The sequence below is a fragment of the Schistocerca piceifrons genome, chromosome 5 (assembly GCF_021461385.2).
Source record: "Schistocerca piceifrons isolate TAMUIC-IGC-003096 chromosome 5, iqSchPice1.1, whole genome shotgun sequence".
NCBI classification, from domain to species: Eukaryota; Metazoa; Arthropoda; class Insecta; order Orthoptera; family Acrididae; genus Schistocerca; species Schistocerca piceifrons.
In genome coordinates, this window is record NC_060142.1 from 149,296,992 (window position 1) to 149,314,968 (window position 17,977).

At 45.5% G+C, this 17,977-nt stretch overlaps 1 non-coding gene across 1 annotated transcript; it reads right to left on the reverse strand.

Moving 5' to 3' along the window:
• Positions 1-8,052: 8,052 nt before the first annotated feature.
• Positions 8,053-8,164, reverse strand: LOC124799737. Its single transcript, XR_007017078.1, has one exon. It is a non-coding gene; the product is annotated as a U6 spliceosomal RNA (small nuclear RNA).
• Positions 8,165-17,977: the final 9,813 nt, after the last annotated feature.

The window sequence follows — 17,977 nt, forward strand, 5'->3', positions numbered from 1 at the left end:
GGTCGTGATTTGTGTTTACTCTTAAGGGCCCCACACACGAGTGACACATCTCAGCGATCTGTCGGATGCGCAGCTGGTTGCTCTGTTAATCGCACGTCTGTCGCCAAATAGCGTATCGCTGATTGTACGGAAATCTGAGGCAATCTGATGTATCGCATACGACTCGTGTGCACAATATGGCTGCCGAATGGTCAGCAGCGGTGTGTGGCGATATGGCTGCGAGCAGTTTCTCTCCTTATTAAGCGTAGTTCTGTATTTGCGTTTCGTTTCGCTTTGCCCACACTAAGTACACGTTCCAATTAACTTTTATTCAGGGACCACGAGCTACTCTGAGAAATTGCCATTTGTTAGAAGTTATACACCTTCCGGTTTTGCAGTGATTAGCATTTAGAAGCGTGTTTCTAGTAATATAACGGTACACTGCGCTTCATCTGATGATTTTGAGTTATGTACGAAACAGTTACACGTAATACTAAAGTTTTTAACTTCTCAACAGAATGACGTACAGGCACCGCAATTTAAATGTTCAGGGCAAATCTATCACACAGCTAGGCTCAAATCCCTTATCATTTCATATAATCAGTCTGTCACGCCTAAAATTTCTAACAAGAGTTATGATAATCGACAGTGGCGCTATTGATAATGTTTCTAAAGATTGCGAATCAAATTGTGTGCTGTAACTACTTAAGTTAAACAGAAAGGACAATGAATGAAAAAGGAATTGAGGAATAATAAACTAAAAACGAGTTATATTAAGTGACTAGAAAGATGCACACAACCCATTTAGAGTCAGTAATAAATGAAATGTTACAGATAGGGCAACGTATAGTCCCAAGAAAAGCCTTTTAGTTCGCGTTTTTTGTTTATTTTTTCCAAGTACGGTACTAGTGGGGATACAGAGATCAACTGCGATTGTTGCTAAACATAGCAGCTCTTTTTACCTAGCGTAACTACTCTACGTAGTGGCCGAGTGGCGTTCGTTATACATGTTTAAATTGCTTGGAAATTTCGCTCATCTGCGGCGGGTCCGAGGCGAGTGACTGATTGCAGCGATATCGCAAGCGACGGATCGCTGCGATATACACACATCAAAAAAAGTTTTGCATCACCCCGGCTCCCAGAACGCTTGAAGATAGACTTTGACTGTGGATATTGTATCAGAGACACAGTCCCTCGGACTGTTCAGAGATGTCACTAAACCCGCCCAAAGATGTAGACAACCATGCATGAGAAGCGTGTATTAGACGGAGTCCGACAGCCGATTAGTTCCAGTCATTCCACCAGGAGAGTTACAAGTTGTCTGTAGTTCAATCACGCCTAGACGGTCAATACCGCGGTTCGATCGCGTCCGCATTGCTACTTTGTGCCAGGAAGGGCTCTCGAAAGGGAAGTGTCCAGGCGTCTCGGAGTGAACCAAAACGATGTTGTTCGGACATGGAGGAGATACAGAGAGACAGGAACTGTCGATGACATGCATCGCTCAGACAGCCCAAGGGCTACTACTGCAGTGGATGTCCGCTACCTATGGATTATGGCTCGGAGGAACCCTGACGGCAATAATGCTTCTCGTGGAGCCACAGGACGTCGTGTTACGACTCAAACTGTGCACAATAGGTTGCATGATGCGCAGCTTCTCCCCCGACATCCATGGCGAGGTCCACCTTTGCAACCACGATACCATGCAGCGCGACACAGATGGCTCAACAACTTGCCTAATGGACCGCTCAGGATTGGCATCACGTTCTCTTCACCGATTAGTGCCGCATATGCCTCAACCCGACAATCGTCGGAGACGTGTTTGGAGGCAACCCGGTCAGGCCGAACGCCTTAGAGACACCGTCCTGCGATTGCAGCAAGGTGGAGGTTCCCTGCAGTTTTGGGGTGGCATTACGTGGGGCTGACGTACGCCGCTGGTGGTCATGGAAGGCGCCGTAATGGCTGTACGATACGTGAATGCCATCCTCCGACAGATAGTGCAACCATATCGGCAGCATATTGGCGAGGCATTCGTCTTCATGGACGAGAATTCGCGCCCCCATCATGCACATCTTGTGAACGACGTCCTTCAGGATAACGACATCGCTCGACTAGAGTGGCCAGCATGTTCTCCAGACATGAACCCTATGGAACATGCCTGGGATAGATTGAAAACAGCTGTTTATGGACGAAGTGACCCACTAACCACTCTGAGGGATCTATGCTGAATTGCCCTTGAGGTGTGGAACAGTGTGGACCAACTGTGCCTTGATGAACTTGTGGATAGTATGCCACGACGAATACAGGCATACATCAGTGCAAGAGGACGTGCTACTGGGTATTAGAGGTACTGGTGTGTACAGCAGTCTGGACCACCACCTCCGCAGGTCTTCGTGGATGACAATTCGCACCCCCATCGTGCACATCTTGTGAATGACTTTCTTCAGGATAACGACATCGCTCGACTACAGTGGCCAGCATGTTCTCCAGATATGAACCTTATCGAACATGCCTGGGGCAAACTGAAAACAGCCGTTTATGGACGAAGTGACCCACCAATCATTCTGAGGCATCTAAGTTGAATCGCCCTTGAGGAGTGGAACAGTCGAATGCTAGAGGACGTGCCACTGGGTATTAGAGGTACCAGTGTGTACAGCAGTCTGGACCACTACCTGTGAAGATCTCGCTGTATGGTGGTATAACATGCAATGTATATTTTTAATGAGCAATAAAAAGGGTGGATATGATGTTTATGTTAATCTCTATTCCAATTTCCTGTACAGGTTCCGGAACTCTCGGAACCGAGGTGATGCAAAACTTTTTTTGGTGTGTGTATATCCCAAGTACAAGCTACCATTTCACCGCAATTACAGTACCTCATTGCGTGAGAATGACCATCAGAATGCAACTTCAGTGCATTCACAACAGGCTGTCACACCAGCCGACCATATCAAAATGCGGGAGCAGCGAGACAGCCAAAAGCCAATAACAGGGTCAGAAACAGAATACTTTGATCACCGTTCAACTGGACTCGCAAAGGCACGAGACAGCCAGCACAGGCCTATGGTTGGACCGTACCCACTACCTCCAAAAGTATAGGCTAGCAGACATGCCTACACTCGACTAGTCAAAGGCTGTAATATATTAAGCAGTCGATAATCTGATTCGAAATATTTTTGCAACAGGCTTGTGACTCAGGATGGGGTGCTGCAAGAGCGCTATTGTGCATCGCAAGATCTCTGTTCTCGGCAGTCCCGAAAAACCTGTGTTCCAGTACCAGTGGTGAAACGAACTACTTCAGCCAACGTACATACCTCCGAAAGATCATGGGATTTACAACGTATTACAAGCATATTGACGCTCTCTCTTCCTGTAGACTATCCGTGATTGAAACAAAATAGGAAGGACAGGGGGCGAGAAATAATCATGGTACTACAAGTATTGTCCTTTAGGTATAGAATGGTGTCCAAGGGATTGAAGATTGAGACATAACCATTCATTTTAGTCCTGCAAATAACAGAGTTATTTAGGTCATCGACCTAATGTTAGTTTCATGTACTTTTTCAGTTCTATCGCTCGTCAACTAAATCTCTTCATTTCGGGATAGTTGTCATGTCGCACGTCATAACCATCTGTCTTACATTGTCATGTCTAGGCTTATCTCGATGATTCTTCCCGTCCGTTATCCCTTCAACTACAATTTTCCGCCAAGTCTGGTGCAATACAGGGCGAAACATGTCGGTGCCATGCGCTGCGACCTGCTTCGATATTCACTTGTTTATGAGCTTAACGTTCCTCAAGGGTCGATAGACAAGTTGCAAATATGATAGCACCAGTTCGTATGTCATATCTTTGTGATCTCTAATACTTGCGCCAGTACTAGCCAATGGGAAGTCCGACCGCCGAAACCCCTTTTTTTCCGAGATGCTCTGAACAACGAAGTGGGAACGCGTTCTGGGTAGTTAATGGGAAGGTTTCGGTGTTTCAGCACGCTCTTTACTGCAAACGCTAATTGTGTATTTCATTCATTTCGTTCATGGTTCTCATGTTTCAAGTACATAGTTCATCTAAAGTACACTACTGGCCATTAAAATTGCTACACCAAGAAGAAATGCAGATGATAAACGTGTATTCATTGGACAAATATATTATACTAGAACTGACACATGATTTCATTTTCACGCAATTTGGGTGCATATATCCTGAGAAATCAGCACCCAGAACAACCACATCTGGCCGTAATAATGGCCTAGGTACGCCTGGGCATTGAGTCAAACAGAGCTTGGATAGCGTGTACAGGTAGAGCTGCCCATGCAGCTTCAACACGATACCACGGCTCACCAAGAGTAGTGACTGGCGTATTGTGAAGAATCAGTTGCTCGGCCACCATTGACCAGACATTTTCACTTGGTGAGAGATCTGGAGAATGTGCTGGCCAGGGCAGCAGTCGAACATTCTCTGTATCCAGAAATGCCCGTACAGGAACTGCAACATGCGGTCGTGCATTATCCTGGTGAAATGTAGGGTTTCGCAGGGATCGAATGAAGGGTAGAGCGCCGGCTGAGATGGTTTAACATTTTATTATTAATGTTAAACACTGCATTCAGTCGGGAGAATCAATCGTGTGGACAATTTGTTCCTTTTACGAAAGATTGCGAATTCCAGATGTGTACGAAGCCTTTTTGGACGATTTAACACAGACTCAGTGATTGCAGGCTCTCTTTGACACAGCTGAAACTTCCCCACTAATTACAGGGCCAACGTGATCATCAAATGATTCAGAAAAAACTCATTCGTTCATTCACTCCAGAACAAAAAAGTCACAAACCTTATTTACGAAGGAAATTGTGTATTCAATCCATCTCCATTACATGTCCAGATCTCCGGTGATTCCACGTCTTAATTATTTTCCGTTTACAGTCTCTTTCTCTTCAAACAAACCGCTAGCACAAAAATGTTAATTGGCTCGCTTTAGCGAGGAAAAAAATGGTTCAAATGGCTCTGAGCACTATGGGACTCAACTGCTGAGGTCATTAGTCCCCTAGAACTTAGAACTAGTTAAACCTAACTAACCTAAGGACATCACAGACATCCATGCCCGAGGCAGGATCCGAACCTGCGACCGTAGCGGTCTTGCGGTTCCAGGCTGCAGCGCCTTTAACCGCACGGCCACTTCGGCCGGCATTTAGCGAGAATAAAAGCAAAATATGTATCACTCAGAAACACGTGAATATCTCAACCGATACTACAGAAGCTGTCCTCGTTACCACTCTGACAACCATGGAGAATGCATATATGCATCTCTGTTATTTCAAAGAATAAACGTACTAGAAAATACTTAGGCGTCGACGAGCTGTCGCCACATATATTACGAGAAAATCAAATCAGATACTTTTCCAAAGTGAATGAATGTGGATGGTTTGATTGACAATGATTAATTGGTGCGTGGTAGAGGGTATTTTCTGTGGGGACATTACAGTGGCCGAGCGGTTCTAGGCGCTACAGTCTGGAACCGCGAGACCGCTACGGTCGCAGGTTCGAATCCTGCCTCGGGTATGGATGAGTGTGATGTCCTTAGGTTAGTTAGGTTTAAGTAGTTCTAAGTTCTAGGGGACTGTTGATCTCAGAAGTTAAGTCCCATAGTGCTCAGATGCATTTTGAAGGGTAGAGCCACGGGTCGTAACACATCTGAAATGTAACGTCCGGTGTTCAAAGTGCCGTCATTGCGAACAAGAGGTGACCGAGACGTGTAACCAATGGCACCCTATACCATCACACCGGTTGATACGCCAGTATGACGATGACGAATACACGCTTCCCATGTGCGATCACCGCGATGCTCCGCAAACACGGGTGCGACCAGCATGATGCTGTAAACAGAACCTGGATGCATCCAAAAAAAATGACGTTTTGCCATTCGTGCACCCAGGTTCGTCGTTGAGTACACCATCGCAGGCGCTCCTGTCTGTGATGCAGCATCAGGGGTAACCGCAGTCATGGTCTCCGAGCTGATAGTCCATGCTGATGCAAACGTCGTCGAACTGTTCGTGCAGATAGTTGTTGTCTTGCAAACGGCCCCGTCTGTTGACTCAGGGATCGAGACGTGGCTGCACGAGCTGTTACAGCCATGCGGATAAGATGCCCGTCATCTCGACTGCTAGTGATACGAGGCCGTTGGGATCCAGCACGGCGTTCCGTATTACCCTCCTGAACCCACCGATTCCATATTCTGCTAACAGTCATTGGATCTCGACCAACCCGAGCAGCAATGCCGCGATACGATAAACCGCAATCGCGATAGGCTACAATCCAACCTTTATCAAAGTCGGAAACGTGATGGTACGCATTTCTCCTCCTTACCCGAGGCATCACAACAACGTTTCACCAGGCAACGCCGGTCAACTGCTGTTTGTGTATGAGAAATCGGTTGGAAACTTTCCTCATGTCAGCACGTTGTAGGTGTCGCCACCGGCGCCAACCTTGTGTGAATGCTCTGAAAAGCTACTAATTTGCATATCACAGCATCTTCTTCCTGTTGATTAAATTTCGCGTCTGTAGCACGTCATCTTTGTGGTTTAGCAATTTTAATGGCCAGTAGTGTAATTTTGCAACCCGTTTGTCTGATGATGTATTACAGGGCTCTGTAATTCCTTTGTGAGGTACTAGAATCAACGTTTACATGTGTCTATGTTCAGTTCCCGTTGGAAATATTTTTTAGCTTTCATTACAGGTATAGTTGGTTAATTAAGCGACATATGTATTAGTAAACTATACTGTCCTAAGGCGCTACAAATTTTGTATTATTTATACCCCAACATTATAAAAAATTTTCTGAGATTTTTCGTTCTCGCATTCATTGAAGTAGAGAGATTTTTTTTGTCCTCCCTTGTAGAATTATGCATTCATGATGATACGAGATGGCATCATGGCACCTAACCCTATTTTCATACCCAGTTTGTTTAAGAATTAGAGCTCCTACACGTTAGCCAGTGCACCAGCTTATTTTTCACAAGACTTTTCAGAAATCGGGTAAAGATGCCTTGAGGCAGTTGCTGAGACGGTGCTTTGAATTTTTAAATGATATCTGTAACAAACGACAAGCACATTTCTCGTCACGAATCAAGCCTATTAACTTAATACTCAGTACAGATTTGGCCTTTGTTTAGGCACCAGTTATGCGTAATATTCAATCAGTGTTACTTGGAAATAGTTTGCAGTAAACAAATGGCTCTGAGCACTATGGGACTTAACATCTGTGGTCATCAGTCCCCTAGAACTTAGAACTACTTAAACCTAACTAACCTAAGGACATCACACACAGCCATGCCCGAGGCAGGATTCGAACCTGCGACCGTAGCAGTCGCGCGGTTCCGGACTGAGCGCCTAGAACCGCTAGACCACCGCGGCCGGCGCAGTAAACAAACCCTTTGCGTTTAAGAAGGTTCTATCAAGTCTTTATAAAGGTTGTACGATTCATATTTGCATTATTCAGCGTTGCACATTTGAAAATTGATAACATTCCGTGTGAAACTAACTCAAATGTTATTTGCGCGTGCATTAATGCTTTTACAAAGTGGTACTCTTTGAAGGGTTATTTAGAAATATGGACCCAATTTAATTACTTTTATTTCATGAAAGGTACATTGGATGTGAGTGCAAACAGTTGGAAAGCAGAGGATCTAAAGTTTCGATCACCAGCTCAATGATATGACTCTCACTCTTTCCCACTGAGATTTCCTGATCTCACGCCGCATGACTTTGTCTTGTGGGGCTTTGGAAACGAGACAGTTTGCACTCAACATCTACCAACAAGTATGACGAACTGCGAAACCGCATGAGACCTGCTTTGAACTCAGCAATACGATAGATGATTCTTCTCGAATGGGACGCATTCGGCTACCACACAGATGTTTGCCGTGCATCGCGTGGAGGACACACCGAACAATTGAGTTGTGTCTTAAGCTTTAAGAGTTACTGTTTTCGTATCTACACAGATTATTCATATGCAATTTACATTTCAAGAAGTAGAAATTAATTAAATCCTATCTATCTTATTTAATAACCATTGAAGCGATCAATCATTCGCTGTCTTCGATACATTATATTTTGGGTATTATCCTTGCACAGGGCCATGCTAATCTTCTCTGTATCCTTTCAATTTTAGTATACGTACCGCCAAAGCGAATGCAGATTGATTACGATCTTTATTAGCTAGTTCTTTCCTTCTTCGCTTGTCGCAGAACGTCTTCATTCCTGTTGCGAACAGCCAGCGATATGATGTTGAAAACTCCTGTAACGCTATTTTTCAGAAGCTTCTAATTTTTTCATTGCTTCTTCTTCATTTCACAGCCATAGAGAACTGCGATCCAACGAGACGAGTGAGGAGTCGTGAAGCTGTAACACTAAATTCTTTCATTCCTTACCTTACAAATCTGTCAAATTGAGGGAAATATCAAAAATTAATAAGAGTCGTCGCTTTATGTCCATAACACAGGAGGTGAAATTTGCTTAAATACTTTCACTCTGATCAGTGAAGAGGCTAATGTTATCTGAAAAAACGCATTTGGAGCTTCATCGTACAAGGTGTTCTTTTTGCTGGGAACAGAAAAGCTTAACCGTGGGCCTGTTTCGGGACCGTCTATGATTTACAACGCTAGGAGGGTCAAACTGAGTCTAGCTGAGATACGGAGATTACCGCCGACCCTGAACACATGGTGTGTTGCTTTCGCTGCTATTCAATTGAAAGCAAAAAACTAAATCTTGATTTGAGAAGCGCTGCAAGAGTACTCGAGTCCCCTCAACGAGCTGTGAAATTACAGAGCGCCTGCTGGCCGTGCTAAGGAGATAGGAATCTGGTCTACAGTTTACGGTGAGCACCGTTCCTTTACATGCGTGCGTTGCACGGGCTCAAGGGCGTGCCACCTTACCGTTGCATCTGACCGAAATAAGACTTAGAGAGAGAAAATGCGTAGCAAACATATATTTCTTTCTGTCAGACGCAACGGTATAATTCGGACAGACCTTTTACAAAGCCCGTTAAATCAGTATATCAGTTCTTCTTGTTTGTCTTCTTCTTCCTCTTCGGGCACATTCATGTCATATACTCTGACCTCGGATTGCCGAACTACTGGATGCTATGAGGGTATTTTTTATTTCTCTCTTGTTCATCCATTATCATTTCCTGAATTTTGTTCCTAAATAAATTCCGGTTGTAAGTATCCTTTACGAACACCGACTGACACGAATCCCAACACCAAGAAATAATTAATGCAGAGTAATGAAATTTCGGGAACACATTTGTGTAGATACGAGGATAATCCCAAAAGTAAGGTCTCCTGTTTTTTTATAAGTACTTAGACCTGTTTATTTCTACAATGGTTTACATCAGTTGACAGCTTGAACATTTAGCAATTTTTCGACATAATCACCATTTCTGTCGATGAATTTTTGTAGACGCCGTGGCAGTTTTTGTACGCCCATGTCACACCAGCTCGCCGCAATGCTCTTCAGAAAGTTATGAACCTCTTCTTCCACCTCGCCGTCGGAGCTGAATCGCTAGGACCACAGTTAACGCTGACAGGTACTGTGAGACTCTGAAAAAACTCAAACGGCCAATTCAGAACCGGAGAAGAGGAATATTGAGCAGGGGTGTCACATTCTCCATGACAACGCTCGCCCACACATTGCTCGGCAAACCGTTGCCCTCCTGCAACAGTTTCAGTGGAACATAATCACTCACCTACCCTATAGTTCTGACTTGGTGCCCGGTGACTAAGACCTGTTCCCTAGGTTAAAAGAACATTTGGCCGGAAAGCGATTCAGCTCCGACGACGAGGTGAAAGAAGAGGTTCATAACTTTCTGAGCAGCAAGGCGGCGAGCTGGTATGACATGCACATACAAAAACTGCCACAGCGTCTACAAAAATGCATCGACAGAAATCTTGAGTATGTCGAAAAATAGCTAAATGTTCAATCTGTAAGCTGTTGCAAACCCTTGTAGAAATAAACAGGTTCATGTACTTATAAAAAAATAGGAGACCTTACTTTTGGGATTACCTTCGTAATATATTTATGCAATTAACGTTGCAGCATTACAGGTTAACGTGAGCGCCAGAAAAACTATTGCAAATGTGAAATGCTGATACATTAATAACCGGAGTCCCATGCCTGTTGCACTTTATATCGAACGAGGACTTCTCTGTACGGGTGAGGAGAAAGAAATGCATTCCTGAAAAAATTAAATTAGTTGACATCGAATATAAGTTTTAATTTAGGAAGTCTGTGCAGTATAAGCAGATCAGTCGAGAAGAGAATGGAAGCTTCTGATTGTGGTGCTACAGGGGAAAGCTGAAGAAATTATTAATAAGCAGTTACCAAATCGAACTGAGGGAAAAAGTAATTTATTGCAAGTTGGGGGCGGGGGATTGGAAGGACTTAAGGAGTGAGGCAAAGGCTTGAGTTAAGTAAGCAGGTTCAAGCGGATGTAGGCTTGCGTAGGATAGACTAGCGTGGAGAACTGCATCAACCAGTCTTCAGACTGAAGGCCACAACAACAACATATCGAGTGTTTTTATTAGTAATTGTGAGGTGCAATTTCTCCTTGTGTTTCAGTGAATATCTGCAATCTGTATATCATCCGAATTAAATATTACTCGTGACATATTCTCGCGCCACGACGGAAATCATCGAATTCTTCCTTATTACAAAAATCTTTTTAAAGAGAAATTGTGTATGTCCATTCTATACAGAGGTATCACATTAACGTAATTCGCTCTTCGGATACTGACATGTTTTAAGAAGTAATGTGAAACTCGAGAATAGCCACTGTATAGGGTAGCTATGTTTTGCAGCAGACAGACAGACAGCGCGTCGCGAACCTATACACTTTTTAACGTTTGTATGCTGTTCAGAAGAATTAGAGGAGCATGTGAATCAGCGTCCAGTTTTGGTACATGCGGCATCTGTGATCCTGTTGGATGGCTTGAGATCTTCCCTTTCAATGTATGCAACAGTTAAAATCATTCACTATCTGTTGGCTGTATCATGCACTACAATGCGAGGTGACCCCGCAGAAAGAATTGAGGTGTCCCAGTGTTTTCTAGTAAAGTACACATATGACAATCATTTGTGGACGTTGTATTCAACCAAGTATATGCATTGCGACATCTCAATACATTGCAACTTGCAAGAGCGGTCTGTTTGATCCAAAAGGGACTGACTTTCTCTCCTGTTGCTGCAGATGCCAAAGTCTCTCCATTTGTCATCCATAGGTTGTGGACACGCCACAGGGAGACAAGGAGGTACACAAGGCGCCGGTGCATTAAAGCCGCACGTGAAGACCGATATCCAGCCATCTCTGCGTTGCGGCGTCGCACGTATACCGCCAGAACACTGCAAGATGATCTCAGAAGGCCCACTGGAGCCGCTGTGTACCATCAGACTGTAATGAACAGGTGACGAGAAAGCACCGTACGGTCCAGACGTCATGTCCGAGTACTCTACTTGACAACACTTGCAGCTCGCCTTCAATTCTGTCTCTCCCGTGTTAACTACCACATTATCGACGACGAAACGTGTCATTCACAGACGAGTCTTGATATCCTCTGATGCAAGGTAAAGGCCATGTTGATGAGTGAAAACCTGTGGTAAGCGGTACCTTCCAGACGCTGTCCGGGAAATCGACAGATTTCCAAGGTTCTGCTATGTGGTGGGGAGGCATCAGTGTTGACAGTAATAAGGATCTTGTCGTTGTCCATGGTCGCCTCACCACCACGCAGTAAATTGAACGGATCGTGTTGAGCCATGTAGTGCATGCAGCACACGGTGGTGGCCACGAATTCCTTCTAATGCCAGGGTCCATGTGGTGGACCTTAGCGGGGGTGTCTGGCGAAGCCTGGACATTGAAGTAACGGAATGGCCGTCGGTGAGTCCCGACCTAGACCCCAACGTGCACATGTGGGACATGCTTGACAGACGTGTCCATGGTCGTCCTGTTCCATAACACACTCAAAGAAATCTCATGGGCTCTCATTGAACAAAGGGAACACGTAACAGAGGGTAACCTCCATGGGCTTATAAGGGGCATGACAAGTTGGTGTCAGGAAATGATAAACATTCACAGAGACCACTGAAGTCTCAAAGTCCATTGAAGAGCACTCAGGAAGACAGGATTAATGATTGCTCCCAATTTGTTTTTTCGATAGCTGTCTGACATTTCAGTTTTTTTATGTAAGGAATCAAGGATTTATTGATATTCTGTTGTGTACTCAGTTTGTGAAAGAAAAGGGTATAATTTCGTAGCCGTCCGTTGTGGCCGAGCAGTTCTAGGCGCTTGAATCCGAAACCACGCTGCTGCTACGGTCGCAGGTTCGAATCCTGCCTCGGGCATGGATGTGTGTGATGTCCTTAGGTTAGTTAGGTTTAAGTAGTTCTAAGTCTAGGGGACTGATGACCTCAGATTTAAGTCCCATAGTGCTGAGAGCCATTTGAACATAATTTCTTAACATATGCAGTTCTGAGTTACTAATCAATGGAGTATAGCAGGCGCCCAAACTAACTTTTCCCTTATTCTTTAGAACGGTGTAAGTGTTTCGTTTATTTTACTGCAGTTCAGGTGTAAGTACCGACGTCATTCAGATTTTGAGTAACTGCTGGAGCTGTTGGTGGCTTGTGACAGTCAAAAGTACGGAAGAATCCTAGGCCCAAACGACGGTATTCTCCGAGAAAGGTACCCGCACTGAGGCTGGGTAGGAAGGTCTGGTGGATGTTTCAGAGGGAATGTGATTGGTCATTGCTTTCATGATGGTTTACCACAAGAAATCACTCTTATATTTAATTTCGGCGCAATTTGGGACGCTGATATTGCGGCTTTCGGCCAGGATAAGAATATGATTTGTCATGCAGCCTACCATTTTAATGCACTGTAGCCATTCGACCCTTGGTTTTCAGACGAGCCTTGTAACTTGAAACAAGCTTCCACGTTCAAAAACAAGTATGCTCGCTGAATTAATTTTCCTGACATTGGATACACCAGTCTCTTTCTTCTTCTTCCTTGCTTTTAACCCGTTATGGTCTGCCCCAGTAGCTGAGTGCCGGCACGGTAGCTCAGCGTGTTCGGTCAGAGCGTTAGCTGTCCTCTGTAATAAAAAAACTGAGTTGTTCGATCGACAACGAACTTAAACGATTGTCTTACGACGTCTGCTCCGAGCAGATTGAACGGACGAACAAAACAAAATAAAAGTGGTCAGCACGACAGAATGTTAATCCTAAGGGCCTAGGTTCGATTCCCGGCTAGGGAACACAACTGGGTGTTGTGTTGTCCTAGTCATCATCATTTCATCCCCATGGACGCGCAGGTCACTGAAGTGGCGTCAAATCGAAAGACTTGCATCTGGCGAACGGTCTACCCGACGGGAGGCCCTAGTCACACGACCCGTTACAGAGGGTACACTGTTTTGCAAGATTTAGCAAATTTATTTTATTTCAAATTAGGCCTTTCCGTCTCCACAGTCTTCAGTTGACCTAAAGAATGGAAATCGAATGCGCCATCTGTTTGTAAATAGCGTGAAATAATTTCTGTTTGTTATTGTATCTATACATATTAAAGTCTACCTTCGGGTTTTATCTGTGTGTACCTGAAGGATAATCTCCGAAACCCGATTAGGGATTCTGATACGGTTTTCACTGGTAGATAGACTGATTCACGAGGAAAGATCGTGTGTATTTTTATAGTTATAAAATTATGAGTGCAATAAATGCATTATTATCCATTCCGTAGTAATATGCGTTTGGAATGACATCTTGCGGCGATGATGAGAGCTACAACCTGATCAGCCACACAGGAGGCGGTATCTAGTGGGAAAAGAAGTAAGCAGCCGTCGCAACTCCAGAGAATGGCGAAGCTTGACCAGAATCATACACAGTAATCTGTACATAGTGTATTATAAAGTAAGTAGCTGACCCATCGAGGCTTCGCGTGGGTGGCATTTACTCTCTACAGAGGGGCGACTTGTTTATAATATGTAGTAATACAACAAACCGAGCGAGGTGGAACAGTGGTTAGCACACTGGACTCGCATTCGGGAGGACGACGGTTCAATCCCGCGTCCGGCCATCCTGATATAGGTTTTCTGTGATTTCCCTAAATCGCTTCAGGCAATTGCTGGAATGGTTCCTTAGAAAGGGCACGGCCGATTTCCTTCCCCATCCTTCCCTAATCCGAGCTTGTGCTCCGTCTCTAATGACCTCGTTGTCGACGGGACGTTAAACAGTAATCTCCTCCTCCTAATACAACAAATTTTCCTCGTGTATCAATATATACACCACTCAAAAGAATTAGGGAAACATGGCCTTGGGCGTCTGCTGCACTCACTCCACTGAGCAGTAACTGACACTGAACCAAATTGTATTTTTATCTTTTACATATTAAGCACACAACAAATCACCAGTATGTCTTCAATCGTTTACATAAAAAAAAACAGAACTGCCCTACAGGTGTCGACAACAAAGTGGAAACAATCATCATACTGCGTGCTTTTAATTAGTCTCTAAGGGCTTGAATAACGTTTATGCCCTCCGTGAGCGTTTATTACCACCTGATGCCTACGTGGCATCTTCCGCATACGTCAATTGGGGTCACCCTGAGGTATCCGGTCCCATTCGTCAATGAGAGCGCTCAGAGAGTCTGTGTTGGAACAGGATGACAACCACGAACGTGTCTCTCAAGCATGTCCCACATATGCACGATGTAGTTCAGGTCGGGAGTACCGAAGGCCGTTCGATTACTTCAATGTCCAGGCATCGCAAGACATTCCTGCTGACGCCCATCAGGAATTCAGAGCTACCATCGTACGCTGCAGTTACCACATGGTCCAACAGGGTCTGTTCGACGTACTATCCGGCGGTAAGGCGACAATGGACAACGACAAGATCTGTAAGGGAGGCCACTTTGAAGTATTCCCACAATATCACAGAACCTTGGTAATCTGTCGATTTCCTGGACAACATTTGGCAGTTACCGCTCTCCACGGATCTCCGTACACCAACACGGCCAATACCTTGCGTCAGAGGATATCTGGACTCGTCTATGAAGAACACGTTTCGTCAGTGATGAAGTTTCCAGTGGACGTGGGAACGGCAGAACTTGAAACTTCCCCTCTTGAATGTAAAGAATGACTGTGCTGGTAAAACTTCTACGTTGCTTGATTTTGAAACTCCAAAGTGAAACTGAACGTACTGAGACTGTTCTCTCTTTACTTATTCTGATCATTTCTAAACTCACACACAATATTTTAGCGCAACGCAATCTGATTTTTACTAATCCCTGCAAAAGAATAGCCCTGACTAACAATAACATATACCCTTCATGAATCACTTATCTCACCAAAATCTTCGTTGCTCGAACTATTTCAATACAGCGAGCGCCAATACTGCGAGCTAAATAAAAGATTCTAACTACTGAAGGCACTAACTACTGATAGGCATATGGTTAGCAAATGAAAGATTTTGGTAGAGAACAAACAATGTATTTACCATAGTAGTGTTCAAAAGTCATTATATATATATATATATATATATATATATATATATATATATATATATATATATATACACTCCTGGAAATTGAAATAAGAACACCGTGAATTCATTGTCCCAGGAAGGGGAAACTTTATTGACACATTCCTGGGGTCAGATACATCACATGATCACACTGACAGAACCACAGGCACATAGACACAGGCAACAGAGCATGCACAATGTCGGCACTAGTACAGTGTATATCCACCTTTCGCAGCAATGCAGGCTGCTATTCTCCCATGGAGACGATCGTAGAGATGCTGGATGTAGTCCTGTCGAACGGCTTGCCATGCCATTTCCACCTGGCGCCTCAGTTGGACCAGCGTTCGTGCTGGACGTGCAGACCGCGTGAGACGACGCTTCATCCAGTCCCAAACATGCTCAATGGGGGACAGATCCGGAGATCTTGCTGGCCAGGGTAGTTGACTTACACCTTCTAGAGCACGTTGGGTGGCACGGGATACATGCGGACGTGCACTGTCCTGTTGGAACAGCAAGTTCCCTTGCCGGTCTAGGAATGGTAGAACGATGGGTTCGATGACGGTTTGGATGTACTGTGCACTATTCAGTGTCCCCTCAACGATCACCAGTGGTGTACGGCCAGTGTAGGAGATCGCTCCCCACACCATGATGCCGGGTGTTGGCCCTGTGTGCCTCGGTCGTATGCAGTCCTGATTGTGGCGCTCACCTGCACGGCGCCAAACACGCATACGACCATCATTGGCACCAAGGCAGAAGCGACTCTCATCGCTGAAGACGACACGTCTCCATTCGTCCCTCCATTCACGCCTGTCGCGACACCACTGGAGGCGGGCTGCACGATGTTGGGGCGTGAGCGGAAGACGGCCTAACGGTGTGCGGGACCGTAGCCCAGCTTCATGGAGACGGTTGCGAATGGTCCTCGCCGATACCCCAGGAGCAACAGTGTCCCTAATTTGCTGGGAAGTGGCGGTGCGGTCCCCTACGGCACTGCGTAGGATCCTACGGTCATGGCGTGCATCCGTGCGTCGCTGCGGTCCGGTCCCAGGTCGACGGGCACGTGCACCTTCCGCCGACCACTGGCGACAACATCGATGTACTGTGGAGAGCTCACGCCCCACGTGTTGAGCAATTCGGCGGTACGTCCACCCGGCCTCCCGCATGCCCACTATACGCCCTCGCTCAAAGTCCGTCAACTGCACATACGGTTCACGTCCACGCTGTCGCGGCATGCTACCAGTGTTAAAGACTGCGATGGAGCTCCGTATGCCACGGCAAACTGGCTGACACTGACGGCGGCGGTGCACAAATTCTGCGCAGCTAGCGCCATTCGACGGCCAACACCGCGGTTCCTGGTGTGTCCGCTGTGCCGTGCGTGTGATCATTGCTTGTACAGCCCTCTCGCAGTGTCCGGAGCAAGTATGGTGGGTCTGACACACCGGTGTCAATGTGTTCTTTTTTCCATTTCCAGGAGTGTATATATATTCTTGACATCCAGTTTAACAGATTTTCTTTTTCTGACGGACACATGTCCAGGTTGTCCGCTCATATTCACATCTCAGAACTCTGGCATCTCTCTCTCCACATCCGCCAATGCTGGCGGCTCACCTCCAACTGCCCAACGCTGCGGGCTCTTCACATCCAACTGCCCAACACTACACTGACGAAAAACTTCCAACATCGAGTCCAACCAGCCACAGAATGCACACAGCGCAGTCGGCGATTTTAATACAGAGCGCTACGTGACGTTACCAATATAAAAACCTAAACAGCATACTTAAAAACTGAACGCGAGCTGCAAGATGATGTCGTGTCAAGCGGGGTACTCGAACAGCACGTCTGGGTCGTACGGTGCTTTCTCGTAATCTGTTCATTACAGTCTGATGGGACACAGCGGCTGCGGTGCCCATTCTGAGATCGTCTTTCAGTGCTGTGGCGGTATCCGTGCGACGCTGCAATGCAGAGACGGCCGGATATCGTCTTCACCTGTAGATGTAACGCGATCTTGTCCAGATCGCCTTGCGTACTGATCTGTCTCCCTGTGGCATATCTACAACCTATGGCTGACCAATGAGAGATATTGACATCTCCAGTAACATGACGGAAAGTCCATCCTTTTTGGTTATAAAAAGACCGCCCTTGCAACCTGCTCTACATTAAGAGTCTCATTGCACGTGCTTGGTTGAATACAACGTCCACTATTGACATCTGTCATCTGTGTACCTCACTAGAAAATACTGGGACACCGCTACTCACTTCCTGTTGAGGGAACCACTCACAATGTAATGCATAACACAGCCAACAGAAAGCGAACGAATTCATACATTGAAAGCAAAGATCTCGATCCATGCAATTAGAGCGCAGGACCGTCTGTATCAAAACTGCTTTAGTATACTCGTCGTTGACACACGTGTTCCCCTAATTCTTTTGAACAATGTGTATTAGT